General features: G+C 44.2%; 1 long non-coding RNA gene across 1 annotated transcript; it reads right to left on the minus strand.

The window, feature by feature from the left end:
• Positions 1-19773: 19773 nt before the first annotated feature.
• On the minus strand, positions 19774-27095 carry LOC143782592 (uncharacterized). Its single transcript, XR_013217000.1, has 2 exons — positions 26448-27095; positions 19774-22116 (listed from the first exon to the last, which is right to left on the minus strand). It is a non-coding gene; the product is annotated as an uncharacterized LOC143782592 (long non-coding RNA).
• Positions 27096-27862: the final 767 nt, after the last annotated feature.

Raw genomic sequence — 27862 nt, forward strand, 5'->3', positions numbered from 1 at the left:
CGACTTTCTGGATATTAGCATTCAAACTGATGATGAGGGCAGGATCCAAACTGATATGTATAGAAAGCCAACGGCCACTAATTCCCTACTGATGGCAGATTCGTCACATCCAAAATCAACAATACGTGGAATTCCTATTGGACAATTTTTAAGAGCAAAAAGAATCTGCTCTAATGAACAGAATTTTGAAAAACAATCGTTGGACCTAGCGGCGAGATTCACCCAGAGGGGCTACAGTAAGAGATCAATCAAAAGAGGATATTGGAGAGCCAAAAAAACTCCAAGAGATCAACTACTGTATGGTTTTCCTAAACAGCAGGATCACACAACGAGTACTGATCAGGTACGTTTTATATCTACGTACAATAATAAATGGCAGGATCTTACCCACACCATTCTTAACCATTGGAATGTATTGAAGAGTGACCCTATTCTAAAAAAGATCCTGCTTTCTAAACCTTCTTTTGTGGCTAAGCGAGCAGCTAATCTGAAAGATATCCTAGTACATAGCCACTATGAACCAACAAAAAACCTTGACAGAGGGAAAAGAGAAAAAGGGCGGGTTGGATTCTTTCCCTGTGGTCTTTGTAAGGGATGTCTCAATCACGTTAAAACCACTACCTTTTCAAATTATGATGGCACCAGTAATTTTGAGATACGGAAACGTTTGGATTGTATATCAAAGGGAGTCATTTATCAGGCCAAATGTACATGTGGAACAATCTATATTGGCCTGACAACCAGAGAGCTAAAAATTAGAACTCGGGAGCATGTCAGAGACATTCAAAAAGCAAAGACCATTGAGGATATCAGTACCCTAAAGACTCTCCCCAGACATTTCAAAAAATATCATGGATGCTCTAGCAATGATCTTACTATTAGAGCTATAGACCAGATAGATCTAGGAATTCGGGGTGGGGATCTGGGTAAAATACTGGCGCAATTGGAGAGCAAGTGGATTTTTCGTTTGGGAGCCATGAGCCCACAAGGGTTGAATGAAAATCTTGGATTTGCAGCATTTTTATAATTATCATATAGTGGGGCATCTTTTAAATTAAGGGAGAGGAATATTGGTTCTTACCTTATTTTAATGTTTTACGGTATATCATTTGTTATTTACTAACTTTTTAATCTCTTTCTTCACTAGATGGTTATTTATGAATTATTAGATGATGGCCATATATGGTGGTGAACTTATGTGTCTTACATGGATCTATTGAATGTGATCTCCGTATAGACTAGCAAGGGATTCGGATGTCTGGCAGTAGCTCTTCGCTTAGAAGAAAATCTCTTTGAAAACTCTGGACAGGATACAAATCACAGAGACAAGAATTTTATTATCTAGTAGCAAATAATTGTTAATTTAAATGTATTTCATGTACCATTATGATAGATATTTGTATTTAATATAAGATTGATAGCTAAATTGTATTGATATATAGTTATACATAGGATACCCTTCATTGACCACGATATGATGATGTTAGGATATCATATTTCATTTTTGTATTCTGTCTTAAATGATATCTATTGGGATAACATATATGGAGATTTGTATAGAATAGACGGAATATTAATAAGCACAGTGGATATCTGTTTCTAGTATTCACCTTATTCCAACACTCAGCACTTTATATTTATTGCATATATTATTGTTATAATTGAGCACTCTTTGGCCGCTGCAGACTCGGTTTGCCTATTAGCATAGCATGGATTTTTATTCACTTCACTTAATAAAAATATATTATTATATTCGGGGTCACGGATATTTAATTAGTATGCACTCAAATACTTCGCCGGATGCACTTAGATCGTATTGCATTTAGCATACCTTAATGAGCACTATGCACTTTATTTTATATAATATCGAATCTTCATAATTGGCACTTTATGTTTGGTCTAGCACACTAATACCATATTACATCAATAATATTCCCTTTTCACACTGCCGGTAATAATATCAAGGTAGTCTGGCTTTGTATATCTATGTCTATCTTGCGGAGCGCATGCGCATTACATCCCCAGTCCCGGCACTCTGCGATGCGCTCAAATAGCTGTATACGCTTGCGTGTGACGCAGCGTTCCAGCGAGCGCAGTCTCAGTAGTGCCCCTTTTCTAGGAAGGGGAGGGAAGCGCTATGCGCCAACAAGCCTGATTGACATTCAGTATTTTTCCTCCCACCATGACACATTGTTAAACGATTGGCCGCACGCTTCATAAATATCCATCCTTCCTCTCACTGGGCCACGCCCCCGGAAGAAGCTTGCGGGCGAAACGCGCGTTGGGGCGCACGTGGAAGGATCGGTGGGCTCTCGATTTATACAGCTGACCTCTGGGGGCACCTCCTCATTGTAAGTACACTGCATTTTAGCCGTATAGTTCCCGCTATAGTTTGCGCTATTTATGGGATGGATGACTCTGTATTTATAACAGTGGATACATCGGTATTTGATATATGCAGTGTTCAGCACATTATAGGATGATTATAGCCCCTTACCGTATGTGATTTTCACAATGAATAATGTATGTTTATAGTGATAAAGTGTTATTATACCACTATGGTCAGCTATATATATAGATCAGTATATGTATTTTTGGAAAATCTACAATCTTGAGCCTATCTGGTCCATTCCTTGGGCACCTTGTTTGTTTTAGTCGGGTCTTGTGTATGTTGTTTTGTTTTATTGATATTAAATAAAGAGTATATTTTTAAATATGTGTATATGGGTCTCTTCATGCGGCAAAGTACATATAAGTCCGCAATAAGTTGGATATATTTCTGGAAGTGCCATTTTTTGAAAAATTAAGAGGACTAATTTGGTATTCACACTGTATACTATGTACAGAGCTCCTGTGTATAATGTGTTGTGAATTTGCTTTTTGCTCCCTCTAGTGGTTACTAGTTTTTTGACTCTGGTTTTTCTGTCATTCCTTTTATCCGCACCTGGGTCGTTAGTTAGGGGTGTTGCTATATAAGCTCCCTGGACCTTCAGTTCAATGCCTGGCAACGTAGTTATCAGAGCTAGTCTGCTGTGCTCTTGTCTACTGATCCTGGTTCCAGTTATATCAGCTAAGTCTGCCTTTTGCTTTTTGCTATTTGTTTTGGTTTTGTGTTTTTGTCCAGCTTGTTCATAATCTATATCCTGACCTTTGCTGGAGGCTCTGGGGGGCTGGTGTTCTCCCCCCGGACCGTTAGACGGTTCGGGGGTTCTTGAATTTCCAGTGTGGATTTTGATAGGGTTTTTGTTGACCATATAAGTTACCTTTCTTTATTCTGCTATCAGTAAGCGGGCCTCTCTGTGCTAAACCTGGTTCATTTCTGTGTTTGTCATTTCCTCTTACCTCGCCGTCGTTATTTGTGGGGGGCTTCTGTCCAGCTTTGGGGTCCCCTTCTCTGGAGGCGGGAAAGGTCTTTGTTTTCCTCTACTAGGGGTAGCTGGATTCTCCGGCTGGCGCGTGTCGTCTAGAGTCAGCGTGGGAATGATTCCCGGCTGCTTCTGGTGTTGGCGTTAGGGGTAGATATATGGTCAACCCAGTTACCACTGCCCTATGAGCTGGATTTTTGTATTCTGCAGACTTCCACGTTCCTCTGAGACCCTCGCCATTGGGGTCATAACAGTTTGCCAGGCCAGTATTAAATGTTTAATGCATTGCAGAAGAGGGATTATAAGAAAGAAGATTCTGAGTTTTTTTTTTTTTTTTCTTCTTCCCCTTTACCTCAGAGTGGCTATGCTTGCTGCAGACATGAATGTCCAGACCTTGATTACAAGTGTGGACCAGCTGGCTACTCGTGTGCAGGGCATACAAGACTATGTTATCAGAAATCCTAGGTCAGAACCTAAAATACCGATTCCTGAACTGTTTTCCGGAGACAGGTTTAAGTTTAGGAATTTCGTGAATAATTGTAAATTGTTTTTGTCCCTGAGACCCTGTTCATCTGGAGATTCTGCTCAGCAAGTAAAAATTGTTATTTCGTTCTTACGGGGCGACCCTCAGGATTGGGCTTTTTCGCTGGCGCCAGGAGATCCGGCATTGGCTGATCTTGATGCGTTTTTTCTGGCGCTCGGTTTACTTTATGAGGAACCCAATCTTGAGATTCAGGCAGAAAAGGCCTTGCTGGCTATGTCTCAGGGGCAGGACGAGGCTGAAGTGTATTGCCAAAAATTTCGGAAATGGTCCGTGCTGACACATTGGAACGAGTGTGCACTGGCCGCTAATTTTAGAAATGGCCTTTCTGAAGCCATTAAGAATGTTATGGTGGGTTTTCCCATTCCCACAGGTCTGAATGATACTATGGCACTGGCTATTCAAATTGACCGGCGGTTGCGGGAGCGCAAAACCGCAAATCCCCTCATGGTGTTGTCTGAACAGACACCTAATTCGGTGCAATGTGATAGAAAAACCGCAAATTCCCTCATGGTGTTGTCTGAACAGACACCTGATTTAATGCAATGTGATAGAATCCTGACTAGAAATGAGCGGAAAATTCATAGACGCCGGAATGGCTTATGCTACTACTGTGGTGATTCTACACATGTTATCTCAGCATGCTCTAAACGTATAGCTAAGGTTGTTAGTCCTGTCACCGTTGGTAATTTGCAACCTAAATTTATTCTGTCTGTAACTTTGATTTGCTCACTGTCATCTTATCCTGTCATGGCGTTTGTAGATTCAGGTGCTGCCCTGAGTCTCATGGATCTCTCATTTGCTAAGCGCTGTGGTTTTACTCTTGAACCATTAGAAAATCCTATTCCTCTTAGGGGTATTGATGCTACACCATTGGCAGCAAATAAACCGCAGTATTGGACACAGGTTACCATGTGCATGACTCCTGAACACCGCGAGGTGATACGTTTTCTGGTTTTACATAAAATGCATGATTTGGTTGTTTTAGGGCTGCCATGGTTACAGACCCATAATCCAGTCCTGGACTGGAAGGCTATGTCAGTCTCAAGTTGGGGCTGTCGTGGTATTCATGGGGATTCCCTGCCTGTGTCTATTGCTTCTTCTACGCCTTCGGAAGTTCCGGAGTATTTGTCTGATTATCAGGATGTCTTCAGTGAGTCTGAGTCCAGTGCACTGCCTCCTCATAGGGACTGTGACTGTGCTATAGATTTGATCCCAGGCAGTAAATTTCCTAAGGGAAGACTGTTTAATCTGTCGGTACCTGAACATACCGCTATGCGTTCATATATCAAGGAGTCTCTGGAGAAAGGACATATTCGTCCGTCTTCTTCCCCTCTTGGTGCGGGATTCTTTTTTGTGGCAAAAAAGGACGGATCTTTGAGACCTTGTATTGATTATCAGCTTTTAAATAAGATCACGGTCAAATTTCAGTATCCTTTACCGCTGTTGTCTGACTTGTTTGCCCGGATTAAGGGTGCCAAGTGGTTCACCAAGATAGACCTTCGTGGTGCGTACAACCTTGTGCGCATTAAGCAAGGTGATGAATGGAAAACCGCATTCAATACGCCCGAAGGTCATTTTGAGTACTTGGTGATGCCTTTTGGGCTCTCCAATGCGCCTTCAGTTTTTCAGTCCTTTATGCATGACATTTTCCGGAAGTATCTGGATAAATTTTTGATTGTTTATCTGGATGATATTTTGGTTTTTTCTGATAATTGGGATTCGCATGTGGAGCAGGTCAGGTTGGTCTTTAAAATTTTGCGTGAAAATTCTTTGTTTGTCAAGGGCTCAAAGTGTCTCTTTGGTGTACAGAAGGTTCCCTTTTTGGGGTTCATTTTTTCCCCTTCTGCTGTGGAGATGGACCCAGTCAAGGTCCGAGCTATTCTTGATTGGACTCAGCCCTCGTCAGTTAAGAGTCTTCAGAAGTTCTTGGGCTTCGCTAACTTCTACCGTCGTTTTATCGCTAATTTTTCTAGCATTGTGAAACCTTTGACGGATATGACCAAGAAGGGCTCCGATGTAGCTAACTGGGCTCCTGCTGCCGTGGAGGCTTTCCAGGAGTTGAAACGCCGGTTTACTTCGGCGCCTGTTTTGTGCCAGCCTGACGTCTCACTTCCCTTTCAGGTTGAGGTGGATGCTTCGGAGATTGGGGCAGGGGCCGTTTTGTCGCAGAGAGGCCCTGGTTGCTCTGTTATGAAACCTTGTGCCTTTTTCTCTAGGAAGTTTTCGCCTGCCGAGCGAAATTATGATGTGGGCAATCGGGAGTTGTTGGCCATGAAATGGGCATTTGAGGAGTGGCGTCATTGGCTCGAGGGTGCTAAGCATCGTGTGGTGGTCTTGACTGATCACAAAAATCTGATGTATCTCGAGTCTGCTAAACGCCTTAATCCGAGACAGGCCCGCTGGTCATTGTTTTTCTCCCGCTTTGATTTTGTTGTCTCGTATTTACCAGGTTCAAAGAATGTGAAGGCCGATGCTCTTTCTAGGAGCTTTGTGCCTGATGCTCCTGGAGTCGCTGATCCTGTTGGTATTCTTAAAGATGGAGTTATCTTGTCAGCTATTTCTCCGGATCTGCGACGTGTGTTGCAGAGATTTCAGGCTGATAGGCCTGAGTCTTGTCCACCTGACAGACTGTTTGTCCCGGATAAGTGGACCAGCAGAGTCATTTCCGAGGTTCATTCCTCGGTGTTGGCAGGTCACCCGGGAATTTTTGGCACCAGAGATCTGGTGGCCAGGTCCTTTTGGTGGCCTTCCTTATCAAGGGATGTGCGGTCATTTGTGCAGTCCTGTGGGACTTGTGCTCGAGCTAAGCCTTGCTGTTCTCGTGCCAGCGGTTTGCTCTTGCCCTTGCCTGTCCCGAAGAGACCTTGGACACATATCTCCATGGATTTCATTTCTGATCTTCCGCTATCTCAGGGCATGTCCGTTATCTGGGTGATATGTGATCGCTTCTCCAAGATGGTCCATTTGGTTCCTTTGCCTAAGCTGCCTTCCTCTTCCGATCTGGTTCCTGTGTTTTTCCAGAACGTGGTTCGTTTGCACGGCATCCCTGAGAATATTGTGTCAGACAGAGGATCCCAGTTCGTTTCCAGCTTCTGGCGATCCTTTTGTAGTAGGATGGGCATTGATTTGTCGTTTTCGTCTGCTTTCCATCCTCAGACTAATGGACAGACGGAGCGAACCAATCAGACTTTGGAGGCTTATTTGAGGTGTTTTGTCTCTGCTGATCAGGACGATTGGGTGACATTCTTGCCGTTGGCTGAGTTTGCCCTTAATAATCGGGCTAGTTCCGCCACCTTGGTTTCGCCTTTTTTCTGCAACTCTGGTTTCCATCCTCGCTTTTCTTCGGGTCATGTGGAGCCTTCTGACTGTCCTGGGGTGGATTCTGTGGTGGATAGGTTGCAGCGGATCTGGAATCATGTGGTGGACAACTTGAAGTTGTCACAGGAGAAGGCTCAGCGCTTTGCCAACCGCCGCCGCGGTGTGGGTCCCCGACTACGCGTTGGGGATTTGGTATGGCTTTCTTCCCGCTTTGTTCCTATGAAGGTCTCCTCTCCCAAATTTAAACCTCGTTTTATTGGGCCTTACAAGATATTGGAAATCCTTAATCCTGTATCTTTTCGTCTGGATCTTCCTGTGTCGTTTGCTATTCACAATGTATTTCATAGGTCCTTGTTGCGGCGGTACATTGTGCCTGTAGTTCCTTCGGTTGAGCCTCCTGCTCCGGTGTTGGTTGAGGGCGAGTTGGAGTACGTGGTGGAGAAGATCTTGGATTCTCGCCTCTCCAGGCGGAGGCTTCAGTACCTGGTCAAGTGGAAGGGCTATGGTCAGGAGGATAATTCCTGGGTGGTCGCCTCTGATGTTCATGCGGCCGATTTAGTTCGTGCCTTTCATGCCGCTCATCCTGATCGCCCTGGTGGTCGTGGTGAGGGTTCGGTGACCCCTCACTAAGGGGGGGGTACTGTTGTGAATTTGCTTTTTGCTCCCTCTAGTGGTTACTAGTTTTTTGACTCTGGTTTTTCTGTCATTCCTTTTATCCGCACCTGGGTCGTTAGTTAGGGGTGTTGCTATATAAGCTCCCTGGACCTTCAGTTCAATGCCTGGCAACGTAGTTATCAGAGCTAGTCTGCTGTGCTCTTGTCTACTGATCCTGGTTCCAGTTATATCAGCTAAGTCTGCCTTTTGCTTTTTGCTATTTGTTTTGGTTTTGTATTTTTGTCCAGCTTGTTCATAATCTATATCCTGACCTTTGCTGGAGGCTCTGGGGGGCTGGTGTTCTCCCCCCGGACCGTTAGACGGTTCGGGGGTTCTTGAATTTCCAGTGTGGATTTTGATAGGGTTTTTGTTGACCATATAAGTTACCTTTCTTTATTCTGCTATCAGTAAGCGGGCCTCTCTGTGCTAAACCTGGTTCATTTCTGTGTTTGTCATTTCCTCTTACCTCGCCGTCGTTATTTGTGGGGGGCTTCTGTCCAGCTTTGGGGTCCCCTTCTCTGGAGGCGGGAAAGGTCTTTGTTTTCCTCTACTAGGGGTAGCTGGATTCTCCGGCTGGCGCGTGTCGTCTAGAGTCAGCGTGGGAATGATCCCCGGCTGCTTCTGGTGTTGGCGTTAGGGGTAGATATATGGTCAACCCAGTTACCACTGCCCTATGAGCTGGATTTTTGTATTCTGCAGACTTCCACGTTCCTCTGAGACCCTCGCCATTGGGGTCATAACAATAATGTCACTGGTGATATAATAAAAAATGAGAATTTGGCATTCCAAAGAATTGATGCAAAAATTAACAATTTTATTAAATAATGTGTTCCACGAATGGTTTTGCCATAACATTGCCCAGTATGGTCATAAAAATGTGTGGAACCTGTGAAGAGAGCACGTATGTTCTGCATTATAATGTTTTTATTAGTGATACCCAGTGTTGCAATAGTTTATACACAGTCACTCATTTAAGATCGCCTTTACTCACCAGGAAAATTAATCCAAGAGGGGGGAATGTAGCAGAAGAAATGCGCTGGGGAAAAGCACGTCCGTGCTCACAGAATGGTGCTAACTTTCTGCGGTATACCCGCCTGTTTAAATAAGACCCCAGTCGCACATCTCTCGTAGGAGACTTCCTGGTTGTGACACGCTTCCTGTAACGTGTTCCCAGCCAGATGGCATCACCGGAAATGACGTATGAATAAGTAAGAGTCTCTTCAGTTCGCCATATTGGTGGGGAACCGGCCCTGCTGCGTATATATACGTCATTAGATGATGCAGAGGCAGGTATGTGTCAGCCCTTAAAGCCATATTGATAGCCAGAATCTACAAGATAACCATGTCCAATGCTATGAATAGTATTATTCAACAATAATCTGGTCTCTGTGAAGCTGTTATAGCCACTCTAAAGCATTGATGGAGAAAAAGGGCCCAACTAGAGAACTGACAGATCCGAAGGATTAAAGGACATAATAATAGAAATTAGTAATGTTGTAACTCAGGAAAGAACAAAAAGAGGTCAAAATGGGAAAAAATATGGAAAAATTAAAAAAAGGGGAAAAAAAGGCAGTCTTACTCATGACTCAGTGCAGTCTAGTGCAGTCGAAACGCGTCAACTGGGTCATGTCAACAATGTACATTTTTTTTGTATGTACTATAATTTGTAAAAAGAAAAGGAAAATCCAGTCCTGTTGAGCTGGACTCCAATTTTCTCAATTGTTTCTATTTTCCTAAAAGGAAAAAATAGTTTAAAGAAAATGCACCCAATGAGAAAAAAGAATATAATAAAGCGCCACCATACCAGTCCATGTGATTCAAACAAAATAGGAATCAACCTATATGTGTCTGTAAAAACAAGAGTAAAAGAGAACATGAAAAAACATTATCAATGACATGTCAGATAAAGCTAGAGATCTCATAATCTCTAATTAGCTCCTTGGGTTCCAGCATGCCTAATCTATGAATACAAAAGGATTCCTGATTCAATACTTTAATTCTGTTGTCACCTCTTCTTAGAACCGGAACATGTTCCAAAGTTTGAAATTTCAATTGAGAAATATTATGGTTCATCTTTTTGAAATGGAAGGGCACTGGCAGGTGTTAGGGCTGGCGGAACGCACCAAGTATATATATGTTATTAAAGGTGCGTTCGCAGCCTGGGGTTCACCGTGCAGGAGAGGAACCTTCTGCTAGCAATTGGCGGCACTATATGGCGGTATAAGCGAACTCTGTTACTTCACAGAGTCACCTAGATAAGAAAATGCTGTGCCCTGTTAACCTCACAGAGGATCACAGCTACCTTGTTAACCTCACAGAGGATCACAGCTACCTAATAGAGCAGAAAGCAATTAGTGGTCATGCAGTCAACTTAACACACAAACAACTCCTCTCCGGTGGAGCCGGAATTCGTGTGGCTATACGCCTGCCCTGAATTCAAACACACAAAGCTCCTCACCGGAGGTGCCGGTATTCTAGGGGCTTATTTCAGCCGAACCAGACCTCAAGCCGACATGACCACCAAATAGCAAAGCTCATAACATAAGCTGATACTAGTGCATGGCTGTGCGGCCATGCAAACCTTTTATAGCTGCAGCAGACAAGGACCTTCCTTGTGGACCAATGGGAGTTGCTACAGGACCTGAGCATGTGACCCCCGACCTCCAATGAGAAGTCTTTCCTTTTGGGCATGCTCAGAAGGGGAAAAGCAGGACTTAGTCCCAGAGGAGTACTGGCTACAACAGCTGAGCCTGGAAGAGTAGCAGCAGCCAAGCGCAGAGTATCTTCCTGAGCCAGACGCTGGGACTAACGCCTCCGCTGAGCATAAGCATTGACTAAGATCGGGCACGATCGAAACGCGTCGCATGTACTTTGTACTCAGGCATTCGCACACATGCAAGGATTTACTATTGCATAAAGGATTTTAATGGATCAATAAAGAATTGAGATTTTATGGAGCTGGAACACCTTTTTCTATTGCTGTGATTACTGCTCGTCTTGGTCTGAGATGAAGTTCCGAGCACCTGCGTGGATCGGTGAGCTGGCTGTGGCTTTTTAAGCTATACGTATTTATTGCTTATTTACAGTAAAATGTAGCACCAAGTATGAGTGCAAGTGTGAGCAGCAAGAGGTCAAAAGACTGATGCCTTCCTAAGCCCGGTTAAAGCGTGTCCTCTCACAACAGCAAGTAAACAGAAAATGAAATGGCTGCCAGAAGAAGAGAAGACTTGACCCTTGAACCGGATTTGAAAGGCATGCCCACAAGAATCAATGCATAACAAGCTGCCATACGGAAAAAGGCCATTGGGTGGCAGCAGAGTAAAATATAACTACATACATAGCAAAAGTACACATAAAAACTGAAGAGCATAATTTACACGGAACAGCACAGAGGTCACTCTATTACCTGTACGTTATATGCAGAGTTCCTTTGCATAATGTCACCGGTGAGTCATTATATTACCTGTACACTATATACAGAGCTCCTGCACATAATGTCACTGGTGACCAGTGTAGTATCTGTACAATATATATAGAGCTCTTATGTATAATGTCAATGGTGATCACTGTATTACCTGCACACTGACACTATATATAGAGCTCCTGTGTATAATGGCATTTATAGGAATATTAGTATTGTGTTTTTTTTTATTAATGATCAGTATTGCAGTGTTCAGTCACTATGTGGTGGTAATATGTGGTGTGATCATGGTGTGGCCGTATTCATTCCTTGTATGTGGTATTATTCGGTTACTATATGGTGGTAATATGTGGTCTGGTCATAGTGTGCTGTGTTGTGAATTTGGATTCTGGGCTCCCCCGGTGGCTACTGGTGGAATTGAACTTGTGACATCATCTTCCCTGTTCACCTGTTCTGATTAGATCTGGGTGTCGCTATATAACCTGGCTTCTCTGTTAGATGCTTGCCGGTCATCAATGTTATCAGAAGCCTCTCTGTGCTTGTTCCTGCTCCCAGACATCTACTAGATAAGTTGGACATTCGTCCATGTTTTGTTTTTGTATTTTGGTTCCAGTTCACAGCTGCAGTTTCGTTACTGTGTCTGGAAAGCTCTTGTTGATCAGGAATTGCCACTCTGGTATTATGAGTTAATGCCAGAGTCCTAAAGTAATTTCTGGATGTGTTTTGTTAGGGTTTTCTACTGACCATGAAAGTATGCTTTCTGTCTTCTGCTATCTAGAAAGCGGACCTCAAATTTGCTAAAACTATTTTCCTGCTGCGTTTGTTGTTTCATCTCATATCACCGCCAATATATGTGGGGGGCTTCTGTCTCCTTTTTTTTGGGCATTTCTCTAGAGGTGAGTCAGGTCTTATATTTCCCTCTGCTAGCATTATTTAGTTCTCCGGCCGGCGCTGGGCATATAGGGATAAAAAGTAGGACATGCTACCTGGCTACTTCTAGATGATGCGGTAGGTTTAGTTCATGGTCAGTATAGTTACATCTTCCAAGAGCTTGTTCCTATAGAGGCTTATGCTAGTTCTCTGGCCATGGAGATCATGATAGTTTGACCGGCCCACTAAAGGGTTAAAATCCTTGGCTGAGAAAGGAGAGAAATAAGAAGTCTGCTGAGAGTTTTTTTTTTTTTTTTTTTTTCTGTGCTCTTAATTGGATCACTTGCCAGTCTGTCTATGCTGCAGTCTTTCTTTTTTTTCTCTCTCCTTATAATCTTTGAATGGCTTTGTGTTCACCTGTTAATAATGGATCTTCAGAGTGTAACTGCAGGTTTGAATAATCTCACCACGAAAGTACAAAATTTGCAAGATTTTATTATTCATGCTCCGGTATCTGAGCCGAGAATTCCTTTGCCGGAATTCTTCTCAGGGAATAGATCTAGCTTTCAGAATTTTAGAAATAATTGTAAGCTATTTTTGTCCCTGAAATCTCGTTCTGCTGGAGACCCTGCACAGCAGGTTGGGATTGTGATTTCCTTGCTCCGCGGCGACCCTCAAGACTGGGCTTTTGCATTGGCACCAGGGGATCCTGCGTTGCGCAATGTGGATGCGTTTTTTTTGGCCTTGGGCTTGCTGTATGAGGAACCTCATTTGGAACTTCAGGCAGAAAAAACTTTGATGTCCCTATCGCAGGGGCAAGATGAAGCTGAAATTTACTGCCAAAGATTCCGTAAATGGTCTGTGCTTACTCAGTGGAATGAGTGTGCCTTGGCGGCTACTTTCAGAGAGCGGCAGAATTTTAGACGGAAAAATGGGTTGTGTTTCTATTGTGGGGATTCTACTCATGTTATATCAGCATGCTCTAAACGTACTAAAAAGCTTGATAAATCTGTTTCCATTGGCACTTTACAGTCTAAATTTATTTTGTCTGTGACCCTGATTTGCTCTTTGTCATCTATTACTACTGACGCCTATATCGACTCTGGCGCCGCTTTGAGTCTTATGGATTGGTCCTTTGCCAATCGTTGTGGGTATGATTTAGAGCCTTTGGAAACTCTTATTCCTCTGAAGGGGATTGACTCCACCCCATTGGCTAATAATAAACCACAATACTGGACACAAGTGACTATGTGTATTAATCCGGATCACCAGGAGACTATTCGTTTTCTAGTGCTGTATAATCTACATGAGGATTTGGTGCTGGGATTGCCATGGCTGCAGTCTCACAACCCAGTCTTTGACTGGAGAGCTATGTCTGTGTTGAGCTGGGGATGTAAGGGGACTCATGGGGACGTACCTTTGGTGTCCATTTCATCATCTATCCTCTCTGAAATCCCTGAGTTCCTGTCTGACTATCGTGACGTCTTTGAAGAACCCAAGCTTGGTTCACTACCTCCGCACCGTGAGTGCGATTGTGCTATAGATTTAATTCCGGGTAGTAAATACCCAAAGGGTCGTTTATTTAATCTGTCTGTGCCTGAACATACTGCTATGCGAGAATATATAAAGGAGTCCTTGGAAAAGGGACATATTCGTCCATCGTCATCTCCCTTAGGAGCCGGTTTTTTCTTTGTGTTAAAAAAAGACGGCTCTTTGAGACCATGTATTGATTATCGGCTTTTGAATAAAATCACGGTTAAATATCAATACCCATTGCCGTTGCTGACTGATTTGTTTGCTCGCATAAAGGGGGCCAAGTGGTTCTCTAAGATTGATCTCCGTGGGGCGTATAATTTGGTGCGGATCAGGCAGGGGGATGAGTGGAAAACCGCATTTAATACGCCCGAGGGCCACTTTGAGTATTTGGTGATGCCTTTTGGTCTTTCTAATGCCCCTTCAGTCTTCCAGTCCTTTATGCATGATATTTTCCGCGATTTTTTGGATAAATTTATGATAGTGTATCTGGATGATATTCTGATTTTTTCGGATGACTGGGACTCTCATGTCCGGCAAGTTAAGAGGGTTTTTCAGGTTTTGCGGTCTAATTCTCTGTGTGTCAAGGGTTCTAAGTGCGTTTTTGGGGTTCAGAGAATTTCCTTTTTGGGATATATTTTTTCTCCCTCTTCCATTGAGATGGATCCTGTGAAGGTTCAAGCTATTTGTGATTGGACGCAGCCCTCTTCTCTTAAAAGTCTTCAGAAATTTTTGGGCTTTGCCAACTTTTATCGTCGATTTATTTCTGGTTTTTCGGATGTCGTTAAGCCATTGACCGATTTGACTAGACAGGGTGCTGATGTTGCTAATTGGTCCCCTGATGCTGTGGAGGCCTTTCAGGAGCTTAAGCGCTGTTTTTCTTCTGCCCCTGTGTTGCGTCAGCCTGATGTGACTCTTCCTTTTCAGGTTGAGGTCGACGCTTCTGAGATCGGAGCTGGGGCAGTGTTGTCGCAGAAAAGTTCTGACTGCGCCGTGATGAGGCCTTGTGCCTTCTTTTCCCGTAAATTTTCGCCCGCTGAGCGGAATTATGATGTTGGGAATCGGGAGCTTTTGGCCATGAAGTGGGCGTTTGAGGAGTGGCGCCATTGGCTCGAGGGGGCCAGACATCAGGTGGTGGTATTGACTGACCACAAAAATTTGATTTATCTTGAGACCGCCAGGCGCCTGAATCCTAGACAGGCGCGCTGGTCATTATTTTTTTCTCGGTTTAATTTTGTGGTATCGTACCTACCAGGTTCTAAGAATGTTAAGGCGGATGCCCTTTCTAGGAGTTTTGAGCCGGATTCACCTGGCAACTCTGACCCCACAGGTATTCTTAAGGAGGGAGTTATCTTGTCAGCCGTTTCTCCAGACCTGCGGCGGGCCTTGCAGGAGTTTCAGGCGGATAGACCGGATCGTTGTCCGCCTGATAGGCTGTTTGTTCCTGATGATTGGACCAGTAAAGTCATCTCTGAGGTGCATTCTTCTGCGTTGGCAGGTCATCCTGGAATTTTTGGTACCAGGGATTTGGTGGCAAGATCCTTCTGGTGGCCTTCCCTGTCACGAGATGTGCGAGGCTTTGTGCAGTCTTGTGACGTTTGTGCTCGGGCCAAGCCTTGTTGTTCTCGGGCTAGTGGATTATTGTTGCCCTTGCCTATTCCTAAGAGGCCTTGGACACACATCTCGATGGATTTTATTTCAGATCTGCCTGTTTCTCAGAAGATGTCTGTCATCTGGGTGGTGTGTGACCGTTTTTCTAAGATGGTTCATTTGGTTCCCCTGCCCAAATTGCCTTCTTCTTCCGAGTTGGTGCCCCTGTTTTTTCAAAATGTTGTTCGTTTGCATGGTATTCCTGAGAATATCGTTTCTGACAGAGGAACCCAATTTGTGTCTAGATTTTGGCGGGCATTTTGTGCTAGGATGGGCATAGATTTGTCTTTTTCGTCTGCTTTTCACCCTCAGACTAATGGCCAGACCGAGCGGACTAATCAGACCCTGGAGACATATCTGAGGTGTTTTGTGTCTGCTGACCAGGATGATTGGGTTGCTTTTTTGCCATTGGCGGAGTTCGCCCTCAATAATCGGGCCAGCTCTGCCACCTTGGTTTCCCCGTTTTTCTGTAATTCGGGGTTCCATCCTCGATTTTCCTCCGGTCAGATGGAATCCTCGGATTGTCCTGGAGTGGATGCGGTGGTGGAGAGATTGCATCATATCTGGGGGCAGGTGATGGACAATTTAAAGTTGTCCCAGGAGAAGACTCAGCTTTTTGCCAACCGTCACCGTCGTGTTGGTCCTCGGCTTTGTGTTGGAGATTTGGTGTGGTTGTCTTCTCGTTTTGTCCCTATGAGGGTCTCATCTCCTAAGTTTAAGCCTCGGTTCATCGGTCCGTATAAAATATTGGAGATTCTTAACCCTGTTTCCTTCCGTTTGGACCTCCCTGCATCCTTTTCTATTCATAACGTTTTTCATCGGTCGTTATTGCGCAGGTATGAGGCACCGGTTGTGCCTTCCGTTGAGCCTCCTGCTCCGGTGTTGGTTGAGGGTGAGTTGGAGTACGTTGTGGAAAAAATCCTAGACTCCCGTGTTTCCAGACGGAGACTCCAGTATCTGGTCAAGTGGAAGGGATATGGCCAGGAGGATAATTCTTGGGTCACTGCATCTGATGTTCATGCCTCTGATCTGGTTCGTGCCTTTCATAGGGCCCATCCTGATCGCCCTGGTGGTTCTGGTGAGGGTTCGGTGCCCCCTCCTTGAGGGGGGGGTACTGTTGTGAATTTGGATTCTGGGCTCCCCCGGTGGCTACTGGTGGAATTGAACTTGTGACATCATCTTCCCTGTTCACCTGTTCTGATTAGATCTGGGTGTCGCTATATAACCTGGCTTCTCTGTTAGATGCTTGCCGGTCATCAATGTTATCAGAAGCCTCTCTGTGCTTGTTCCTGCTCCCAGACATCTACTAGATAAGTTGGACATTCGTCCATGTTTTGTTTTTGTATTTTGGTTCCAGTTCACAGCTGCAGTTTCGTTACTGTGTCTGGAAAGCTCTTGTTGATCAGGAATTGCCACTCTGGTATTATGAGTTAATGCCAGAGTCCTAAAGTAATTTCTGGATGTGTTTTGTTAGGGTTTTCTACTGACCATGAAAGTATGCTTTCTGTCTTCTGCTATCTAGAAAGCGGACCTCAAATTTGCTAAAACTATTTTCCTGCTGCGTTTGTTGTTTCATCTCATATCACCGCCAATATATGTGGGGGGCTTCTGTCTCCTTTTTTTTGGGCATTTCTCTAGAGGTGAGTCAGGTCTTATATTTCCCTCTGCTAGCATTATTTAGTTCTCCGGCCGGCGCTGGGCATATAGGGATAAAAAGTAGGACATGCTACCTGGCTACTTCTAGATGATGCGGTAGGTTTAGTTCATGGTCAGTATAGTTACATCTTCCAAGAGCTTGTTCCTATAGAGGCTTATGCTAGTTCTCTGGCCATGGAGATCATGATAGTGCTGGTATTTGTTCCCACATGTGGCATTATTTGGTTTCTATGTGGTGGTAATATGTGGTCTGTTATCGTGTGGTGGTATTATTCGGTCACTATGTGGTGGTAATATGGTGCGTCCATTGTATGACAGTATTTGTTCCTTGTATGTTGAATTATTGGTCATTTTAAAACATGTATGTAGTCCATTAAATAAAAATAAATTAAAATATACCTAAATAGAGTATTGGATATTTTAAGAAATGTTTAAAACATTAGAATTGAGTAGGACCCGGCCAAAAGAGTCTACCTTGTTGTGGTGGCAGGCTGAAAAAATCTTTTGGCCAAAACAAAAGCTGATGGCTATGTATGATGTTGCATACATGGAGCTCCAGTATATGAAGGCGATACAAAGGAAACATGAGTTCCTGGGGAACTCTTACTCAGGGCATGCGTTAATTATAAATCTTCACAGTAGAGGGGAGGTAATGGTTTACAGGCATATAGCTATAACACGGTTCTGAGCTGAAATTGATCACAGGGGTTTTATTTAAGCTTCCTTTCATCACACAGAATCACTTCTCTTTGTGTAATGCTTCATCAACATATATGAAAGTCTCTTCACAGATAACTTCTATTCACACACACCTTCTCTTAACCCAAGTAGAACTGTACCTTGCTCATGCAGTGAGGTGGGGGAGGGGGATGAGTCAGTGTCATGGTTGTGGTCTCCGTTCTCTTCCGGTCCTCACGGGGTTAATTGTTTTTTGCCTCCTTTTGGATCTGGGAGGGACATATATACCCTCACCAGGCTCAGGTTACAGTTGCCCGCCTCCTTCAAAATATCTGATGTCTTTTATAGGTCTCTCTTAAACCCGGTGGGGGCGGTCGAGGAAGATTCCTCGTCCTATACTCTGCCAGTATTAGTGGAGGGGCAGCTGGAGTACGAGGTGGGCCACATTATTGATTCATGGGTGGTGCTCCAGAATGTCCAGTATTTAGTACATTGGAAGGGGTATGCTCTGGAAGATCAGCCGTGGGTCCAGCCAGTTCAGTGCATGCTGATCGACTGGTCTGGACTCTTCATGCCATGCATCCAGAGAAGCCTGGGGGTTCAGTGGCCCCCTATTAAAAGGGGGGTACTGTTATGGTTGTGGTCTCGGTTCTCTTGCAGTCCTCACGGGGTTAGTTGTTTTTGGCCTCCTTTTGGATCTGGAAGGGACATATATACCCTCACCAGGCTCAGGTTCCTTGTCAGTTGTAGGTTCATTCTGTCTGTGTCTGACCCCCCTGGTGTGCTTGCTTACTGCTTGCCTGTCTTGTCTTTTGTGTTTTGACCCAGCCCGTTTTCTGGTATTGAGCTTAGTCTTCTGATTCTGTTATTATTCCATCTGGTTCTCGCCCTCCGGGGTTACTTCCCTGACTCTACACCTGTCCGTCCCACTTACTTTATCGTTAACTCCAGCATTCTGACCTTTGCTTTGTTCCCAACTATCCTTCCGTCTCACCCCCGGTACTTCATTAATCTCCTGGTTTTCACCTTGGCACGTTTGACTTCTCTCTCTTCTCTTCTCTTTGTTTGGTTATGTGGGTTGGCCACAGCTTTTATTTAACCAAAAAACAAAACACCGAATCACTCTTCGTCTATGCTCATTTTATGCTTTCTAACTACTTTGTTGTTTCTAAATGATTATGAACTTGTTTTCTTTGCATTATTTGAGGTCTGAAAGCACTGGGTTTTTTTTTACTTTTGACCATTTTTCTTTGTCAGAAAAAAATTATTACAAAATTTATTGCTTTTACTCAAACATGTATCTATAAAGAGAGAAATCAGACAAGCTCAACATTTTGCAGTGGTCTCTTATTTTTTGCCAGAGCTGTATATGCAATAGCTGAACATATATACAGTATTGTCAACCAGTAACTTACCTAGAAGGGGAGATGACCTAAACAACCAGAAATGAGGCATGTGTTAATTGCAAAACATTAGCATGCACTGACTGACCCTTTTGCTTGAAGAAACATTCACCAGAGAAGGGTAATAATGATTTGTGTTTTTTAGCCTCTGGTACACATATATTAACTCATAAATGAAACATTGCTGGGTTTCTGAAGATATCAGGTGTTTGCCTTTTCAATAGATCTATGTTGGTGTTTCATTTATCACTCTATGAAATTGCTTTTCATGAATGGTCAGAGTTGATCATGTTCTCTGATCTCCAGTGTTTTGGAATGTGAGGCAAAAGAAGATGCCCTTGAGATAGTGGCCACCTGGGTGGTTTAGACGCTTACATAATGGGTCTAGGTTCTTATTTCTTCTCATATTACTTGCAAACACTGTTTACCTATAAATAACACTGTCCTTTTATTCATGCTATAAGCAGGCTCGGACAGGCCCACCGGAGAACCGGAGGATCCTCCGGTGGGCCCAGGCACTGACACCTGCTTGCAGGGCCCCCACTGCTCCAGGGGCCCCCCCGGCCGCCCCCCACCTGTTGAGGGAGGATTTAAAGTGATCCTTCACGGTTAACCCAGTGATTTCCAAATTAATATATAAAGTGTTGCCGGCAACTGAAAATGACCAGACGGAGACGTGCGTCTCTGTATGGGGGATCGAGCTGATCTCTGGCCCCCGTTTATTTTGTATATAAGTTTTCATTGTCACAGAAATTATACTTCAACCAATCAGCATAAGAACACGCTCACAGTTCTTAACCTATAAGAATACAGGAAAAACTTAACCCATGAGAATACAGCAAAAATGGAAACTACATATATGGTCATGGCTTTTTGGCACAGTATGTGTTTTTCTAACAGATGCCTCAGTCTTGTATAGTGATACACCCCCGAATCTCTTATCTGGCTCGAGACAGAAGACTCAAGGTCTTTATACCAATTATGAACAATAGCCTAGTTGAATAACTGAATTTATCTTTAAGCAACAAGAAAATGGAGTCAAAAACACAAAAATGGAGAATCTAGCACAAAATGGAGGACCTTTCATAATTTGTTCCTTCACATTCCCCCCTAGATAAATTTTGTTAATTAATGTCCAGCATCAGAGATACTATCCCAAGCTCTAAGCTCGAGGGGTACTGGTCTTCACATGGCTGGTGCCATGTTACCAGCCATTTTAAATACAGTTTCATTAATATCTACAAGCGAGGGAAAAATCTTATTATTTAACAGTATAAGATATAGCAGTACAAAAAGTATATAAGAAAATATATTTTCACCTTGACAATCCCCCCTAAACACTAAGTTTTTTTTCCTTAAAGAAAGATCCTTCGAGACTGTCCATGTGATGGGAAAAGGGGAGGTGGATTTCTTCATCCAGACACCTCAGAAACTCTCCCCTAGCGAGAGGCCTCCAGGCAGCTGAACCCTTCACTAACCTCACATGGAGTTCTCCCACTGTCCCTAAACTAAATCTCTTAGCATCATCTGAGAATGGGGGGTTTTGTCTACTCTCTTAAGGGGGACATACTTAGGGATCTCCCCTGGATCAGTACCATCGTACTCTGGTGGGTCTACTTCTTGATTGAGGAAGGTGCCAGTCGAGATTGCTTTCACTAACTACCTAGGCCTGCCCAGGTGTACTTATACATCTATCATATTGTCATTATTTGTTTGTAAAATGGGAAAGGTTGGTTCTCTGGTGGTGGGGGCGACATGACATGCTGGTCTACAGCTCCTTCCCAAAAGGATTACTGTCAGCCTACTCCCAAAAGTTAATGTCTCCAGTATCCACCAACCACAATCCTGTGTCAGCTTCTTATATCACTGCATGTGATCTTGTCTGGACAGGATTCAGTGTAATTCTCTTAGGTCGGGTTGCAGCACGGGTCATACAAGTGTTAGGGCCCAAATCCTCAACTATACCCTAAAAGGCATCACAGCTATAATTAACAAATCTTTGTTCACTGTAATATATATATATATTTGATCCATTCAACATTTTTATTAATCTGCACCTGTGGGACTATAGAAGCAAAGCCAGCATAAATCTGGTTCTGGGCTTTAAACTGATCAAGCACCCCCCTTGGCACTCCAATGGTATCAATATATACTAGTGGATCTTCTTCATAACTCATATAGATCTGATCAAAACTTCTCCTCTTTCTGGTAAGTTCATCAGGTATCTTTGGATCCCAAAAATAAAATCTTGAACTGCATAACTAGTTTAACAGGGGTGCATTGGCCTATCCAGGCATTAGGCAACCTAGGACGGAGCTTACCATCTCCACATAACCAATAAATGTCGTACATATATTCTGTATATTTGATTAGCAAATCAGTATCTAGAGAACTGCTCCCTTTGCAGAAACCTGTCTCGAAGATCCCTACTAGTGTACCTGTGGTGTCGTGGGAATTATAGCAGGTGTAATTGTCAGCTAATACAGTTACTTCTCCTAGGACCTTTAGTTTAGGTTCCTCATGAATTAGTGGGACATAATCTGGGCAATCAGTGGACTTCAAACCTTTCAACAAGTTCATGACACAGGCAGTGGTGTTGTCATCAGGAAAAAACAGTGCATGTGTGTATAGGTGTGTATTCGCAGCAGCACAAGCAATACATCCTACAAAAATATTCTAGACTCTTACATTGTATCTCACCCATTCTAACCATAGATTTTTCCTTGGGGCTGTCAGGTTTACCCAGAGAATAATGGGACCAGAATTCTTATTTTTACAATAGGGACCAAAGAGGTAGGGGCGAGGATAGCCCTCAGTTCCAGGATCAAAAACAACAGTCTTTTTTACAGTGTGAGGCATGGATCCAGGTGCTCTTTCCTTCGAGTTTTACTGCAGTAGGGGTAACCAGGATCACCGTGTGAGGTCCTTCAAATCTCGGCTGGAGACAATCTCTGCGCACAAACTTTTTCACATACACCAGGTCTCCTGGCACAAAGGGATGGTGTCCAGGAACCTTGTCTGGGTCTGAAAGACAACTGAAGACAGTTAAATGCACTCTGGCAAGGTGTCCATGTAAGGCCTGCACATAGCTAGTCAAGTCCTGGTACTTGATCTGCAACTGTTGTGGAAAGAAACATTCAAGATTGGGGCTCCTGCCAAACAGAATCTCATACGGTGACAGTCCTGTCTTCCTGTTTGGGGTATATCTTACTGAAAACAAAACTAGAGGAAGGCATTCTGTCCATAGTTTACCAGTCTCTGCCATTGCCTTCTGGATTTTAAGCTTAAGAGTTCCATTTAGTCTTTCCACTTTTCCACTGCTCTGCGGATGGTATGGAGTATGCAATGCTTGACTTACCCCCAGTGCTGCCATTACCTCTGACATGATCTCTCCAGTAAAATGGGAGCCCCGATCGCTTTCAATGACTTCAGGAACTCCATACCTGCATATGATCTCAGCCATCAGTTTCTTCACCGTTGTCTTAGCCGTAGCTTTGGCAACTGGGTAGGCTTCTGGCCAACCTGAAAATAAATCAATGCAGACCAACACATACTCATACATCCCTACCCTGGGTAACTGAATATAATCAATCTGCAGTCTCTGGAATTGGTTAAAGGGCCGGGGAGTGTGTTTGGATGGGGTTTTCACTGTCCTACTCTGATTATGTGTGGCACATATCATGCAGCTCTGTACCTGCCTTTCTGCGCAGGTGGAAAACCCGGGGGCAATCCATTGTTTCTGTAGGGTGTCACACATGGCCGTCTTCGAGTGGTGCACATTCCCGTGCAGAACCTGTGCCATCATTGGGTACAGTACCTGTGGTAGGCAGACCTTTTCACCCCTCCCCCATAGCCCAGTGACGGTATCAGAGCAAGCCCCTATTTTTTTTTGCCACCTATTTTTCTCCTCCTTACTTGCCTGTTCTTGTAACCGGGCTAAGATGTCTTTCAACACAAGTGGAGATGGTGGGGTGTCCAGGTGATGTACTCTAGAGGCCACAGGAGTGCTTGCTGCTTTCTTGGCAACCTGGTCTGCCAGTGCGTTACCCTTTTTGTCCGTCCATCAGTGCCTTTAGTATGTGCCTTTACCTTTATGATGCCTGTTTGGGTGGGAAGCTGTAGTGCATTCATAAGTTGCTGGACTGCCTCAGCACGTTTAAAGGGGTGGCCATTTGCTGTCAGGAAAGCCCTGGCTCTCCAGGTAGGCCCATAACCGTGTGTAATGCCAAAAGCATACCTGGAATCAGTGTAGATATTTACAGTCTTACCTTCTGCTAGTTTGCATGCTTCTTGTGCAGACATATGAGTTGGCATTGAGTCTGCCTTGATTACCTCATGTTCTGAGACCACAGCATATCTGGTACAGAAGCGTCCTTGGTCATCTTGGTGACGGGATCCATCTACAAAAAGCTCAAAATCAGCATTAGAATAGGCACACTAGAGACCAGCCGTTTCCTGAGACATCAATTCTAGACAATCATGTGGTTTGGAAACCTAATCTTGTTCCTCTGGATCCATTCCAGAAAGAAAGAGTGTCCTTTTTTATGTCACCTACTCCTCCCCCCTTTGGATTCATGGGAACTGGGAGAAAAGTAGCGGGGTTTAGGACAGTGCACCTTTTTTTTTTTAAAATCACATTAGTAGGCATGAGAATAGCACACTGAAGTCGCAGCTGTCTAGCCATGGACATGTGGCCAGGTTGTACTTGGTTAAGGATACTATATACATCGTGTGGGGTGTGGACCATCAGTGGGTAATTTGATTGAGTCCATGAGGGTTTTAACAGCTTCAGTGGTAATAAACCCTCGATTGGCCCATTGGGCTCCTAAATCATGAGCAATACCAAATGCATACTGTGAGTCCGTGTATATATTAGCCCGCCTGTCTTTGGCCAGAACACATGCAGTAGGCAGAGCCTGAAGTTCTGCTTCTTGTGCTGACAGTGAGGGAGGGAGGGAGTGCAGCTCCGTGCACTACAGTGTCTTCCGTAGTAACAGCGTATCTGGTGTGGAATCTGCCAAATCATCAGCATATCTTGAACCGTCTTTCAGGGCATTGTAGAAAGGTTGCATTATACGGGATGCGTCCGGTATCCACTGACAACAATAAGTACATAGTCCAAGAAAACTCTGGAGTTCAGTCTCATCTTTTGGTAAAGGAAGGGAGCTGACGGCTATTTTTCTTTCTTTTGTGAGGTGTCTGGCACCCTGAAGGAGACAGTGACCCAAAAATATCACTTGACCAAGGCAGAACCGAAATTTCGAGGCCGAAACCCGACAGTTCAGATCTGCCAGATACTTGAGAAAACTAACAGTGGCAACAATGGCTTCCTGCTCTGTCCGTTCACACAACAAAAGATCAGCCACATACTGAAGCAGCGTGACATAGGGGTGATCTAACTGCCAGGGTAAAAGACACTCGCCCATATTTTTTGCAAATTGATTGGGACTTCTTTTTTTTTGGGCCCCCTGTGGCATAACTGTCCGCGTCAATTGTCATCCCTGATAAGTGAATGCAAACAGAACTGGCAATCTGGGTGTAATGGAATGCTGAAGAAGACATTGGCAAGATCGATAACTATGAACCAAGCAGCATCCTGAGATATCTGGGACAAAAGAGTATGTGGATTAGGCACCGGAGTTTCTGGAACAGTAACTGCATTAACTGCCCGTAAACCTTGTACCAACCGGTACACAGGGGGTTGGCCGGGTGGGGTCTTTTTCTTAATGGGAAACAAGGGTGTGTTACATGGGGAAACACAGGGTATCAGGGCACCATTATCGAGTAACGTTTGTATTTGCCCCTTGAGACACTGCTCCTGATCATATTTCAAAGGGTATTGATGGACTTTAGAAAAAAAGGGCAACAGGTTTGAGAAACACTTTTACTGGTTCTACAGGCATTATTGGGGGAGAATCTGGGTCTATCAGGACCATCTGACCATCATCTTGGAATTATATCCTGGAGCAGAACTGTGATAATAAATCTGCCCCCAGTAAATTTACCGGACATGAGGGAGAGATTATGAACTGAGCAGTAACTTCAGGGAAAGGTCCCACAGGGTTAGGTTTTATAAGAGTATATTTATTGGGTCTGTTATCTACTCTAATTAAAACAAGCTCTTGATCTGAGAATTGACATGGGGCTGGGGAGGGACCTTATCATCAAGCAGGGAGACCCCCTGTTCCGTTCCAGATCATCATTTTTAATTGTTTGTCTTTCTGACACATTATTCTCAAACGCTTTCTCAATACCTTCCTGCACCACAAAACATCCAGACTTTATCATAGTAGTAGACAACTTTCCTTTTTCAACGTAACGGTAACAAAAACAACTAGAATTCACTTTCTCTGTTGATCCTCAATTTGCTATATATCAACCACTCAACTTACTTTTACCAGTCTTTCAATCACTTACAAATTTCCTTCTAAAACTAGACACTAGATTTCACTTTCAAATTCCAGATTATAATATTTCTTTGTACTTCAAAACAATATTGTCACCTTAAACAGAACACAAATCTACCAGCGCGTAATCTACACCAAGAAAATACAGAGAAACCTTGGAATGCAGCCACATTCTGGTAAGGAGGGGGCAGTAACAGGAGAGGATCACAGCATTCCTCTACACAGAGAAAGGAGACAAGCCATAGCGCAGCTACGCAACCCCTCCCATCGGATATTTCAAAGACAAACACAAACGAAATACAATAGTTCTTAGACTTAATTAATTTCTACAAAATCTTCATCGCACAATTCACATACCAGAACACCTTAGAAAAACCTATAATTGAGAATATTTTCCCCATTTTTAGGCTAACAATATCAGATTCATAATACAACTTCAAAGACTTCTTTTCCTTCCACAAAAACGGATTCTCCTTTAGAGCTAAATATCCTTCTTAGTTGTGCATAATACCGACGGCCTTACGGTTTTATTCCACTGGGTCTCTCTCTGTCCCCCGCTGGGACAACCCAAAAACGCGGTACTCAGTGAAAGGAGGAGGGCGTCTTAGACTTAACCCTCCGGACACCCCTGGAAATATTTAAATCAATATATTCCTGAGTTACGCATCCTACCCAATCTTCGATCACCTCACCGCGCCTGATTCTAACAGTGATCAGGAATTCAGGATATTTTGACTATAAAGAGAATTACATCACTGGTCAATCCGGGGTGTCCGTCCCTTATGAGGTACGGTTCGAGCACTGGGCTTCCAACGGAACTACACCTCTATATGATTCCACCCAAAAATCATCCCACCTCCGGGGACAAACCTCAGATCCTCTTTGCAGCAACAAACACAGGAAAACCACACCAAACGGTCAGTCTGGACAGTATAACTGCCAACTTACCGTGGCTGTTGTGGGGGATGATCAGTCCCAATTTTCCAGTGCCTGCGTCCGGTCCGAGGATCCTTTGTCTTGTTGTCCTCCGGGGGGGCAGAGGCGTTCCTGCTTGGATCCCGGGTTTCGGCACCAACTGTTGAGGGAGGATTTAAAGTGATCCTTCACGGTTAACCCAGTGATTTCCAAATTAATATATAAAGTGTTGCCGGCAACTGAAAATGACCAGACGGAGACGTGCGTCTCTGTATGGGGGATCGAGCTGATCTCTGGCCCCCGTTTATTTTGTATATAAGTTTTCATTGTCACAGAAATTATACTTCAACCAATCAGCATAAGAACACGCTCACAGTTCTTAACCTATAAGAATACAGGAAAAACTTAACCCATGAGAATACAGCAAAAATGGAAACTACATATATGGTCATGGCTTTTTGGCACAGTATGTGTTTTTCTAACAGATGCCTCAGTCTTGTATAGTGATACACCCCCGAATCTCTTATCTGGCTCGAGACAGAAGACTCAAGGTCTTTATACCAATTATGAACAATAGCCTAGTTGAATAACTGAATTTATCTTTAAGCAACAAGAAAATGGAGTCAAAAACACAAAAATGGAGAATCTAGCACAAAATGGAGGACCTTTCATAATTTGTTCCTTCACACACCCACCCTCCTTGAAGACGATACTCACCCTGCTCCAGCGATGGTCTCGGCGTCTGCTCTGCACTGCATCTTCTTCCTGCTTGTGCGGTCACGTGGTACCGCTTCATTAAGGTCATGAATATGCGCATATTCATGACGTTAATCAGTATCACATGACCGCACAAGCTCAAGCAGGAAGAAGATGCAGTGCAGAGCAGACGCCGAGACCATCACTGGAGCAGGCAGCAGGGTGAGTATCGTCTTCAAGGAGGGTGGGTGGTGGCCGGGGGGGCCCCCGGGGGGGCCCCCGGAGCAGTGGGGGACACTGGGGGGGCAGAATGCTGGACACACACTGGGGCAGAATGCTGGAGACACACTGGGGCAGATTGCTGGAGACACACTGGGGCAGATTGCTGGAGAAACACTGGGGCAGATTGCTGGAGACACACTGGGGCAGAATGCTGGAGACACACTGGGGCAGAATGCTGGAGACACACTGGGGCAGATTGCTGGACACACACTGGGGCAGAATGCTGGAGACACACTGGGGCAAAATGCTGGAGACACACTGGGGCAGATTGCTGGACACACACTGGGGCAGATTGCTGGAGACACACTGGGGCAGAATGCTGGAGACACACTGGGGCAGAATGCTGGAGACACACTGGGGCAGAATTCTGGACACACACTGGGGCAGAATGCTGGAGACACACTGGGGCAGAATGCTGGAGACACACTGGGGCAGAATGCTGGAGACACACGGGCAGATTGCTGGACACA

This window comes from Ranitomeya variabilis, chromosome 6 (genome assembly GCF_051348905.1).
Source record: "Ranitomeya variabilis isolate aRanVar5 chromosome 6, aRanVar5.hap1, whole genome shotgun sequence".
Taxonomy (NCBI): Eukaryota; Metazoa; Chordata; class Amphibia; order Anura; family Dendrobatidae; genus Ranitomeya; species Ranitomeya variabilis.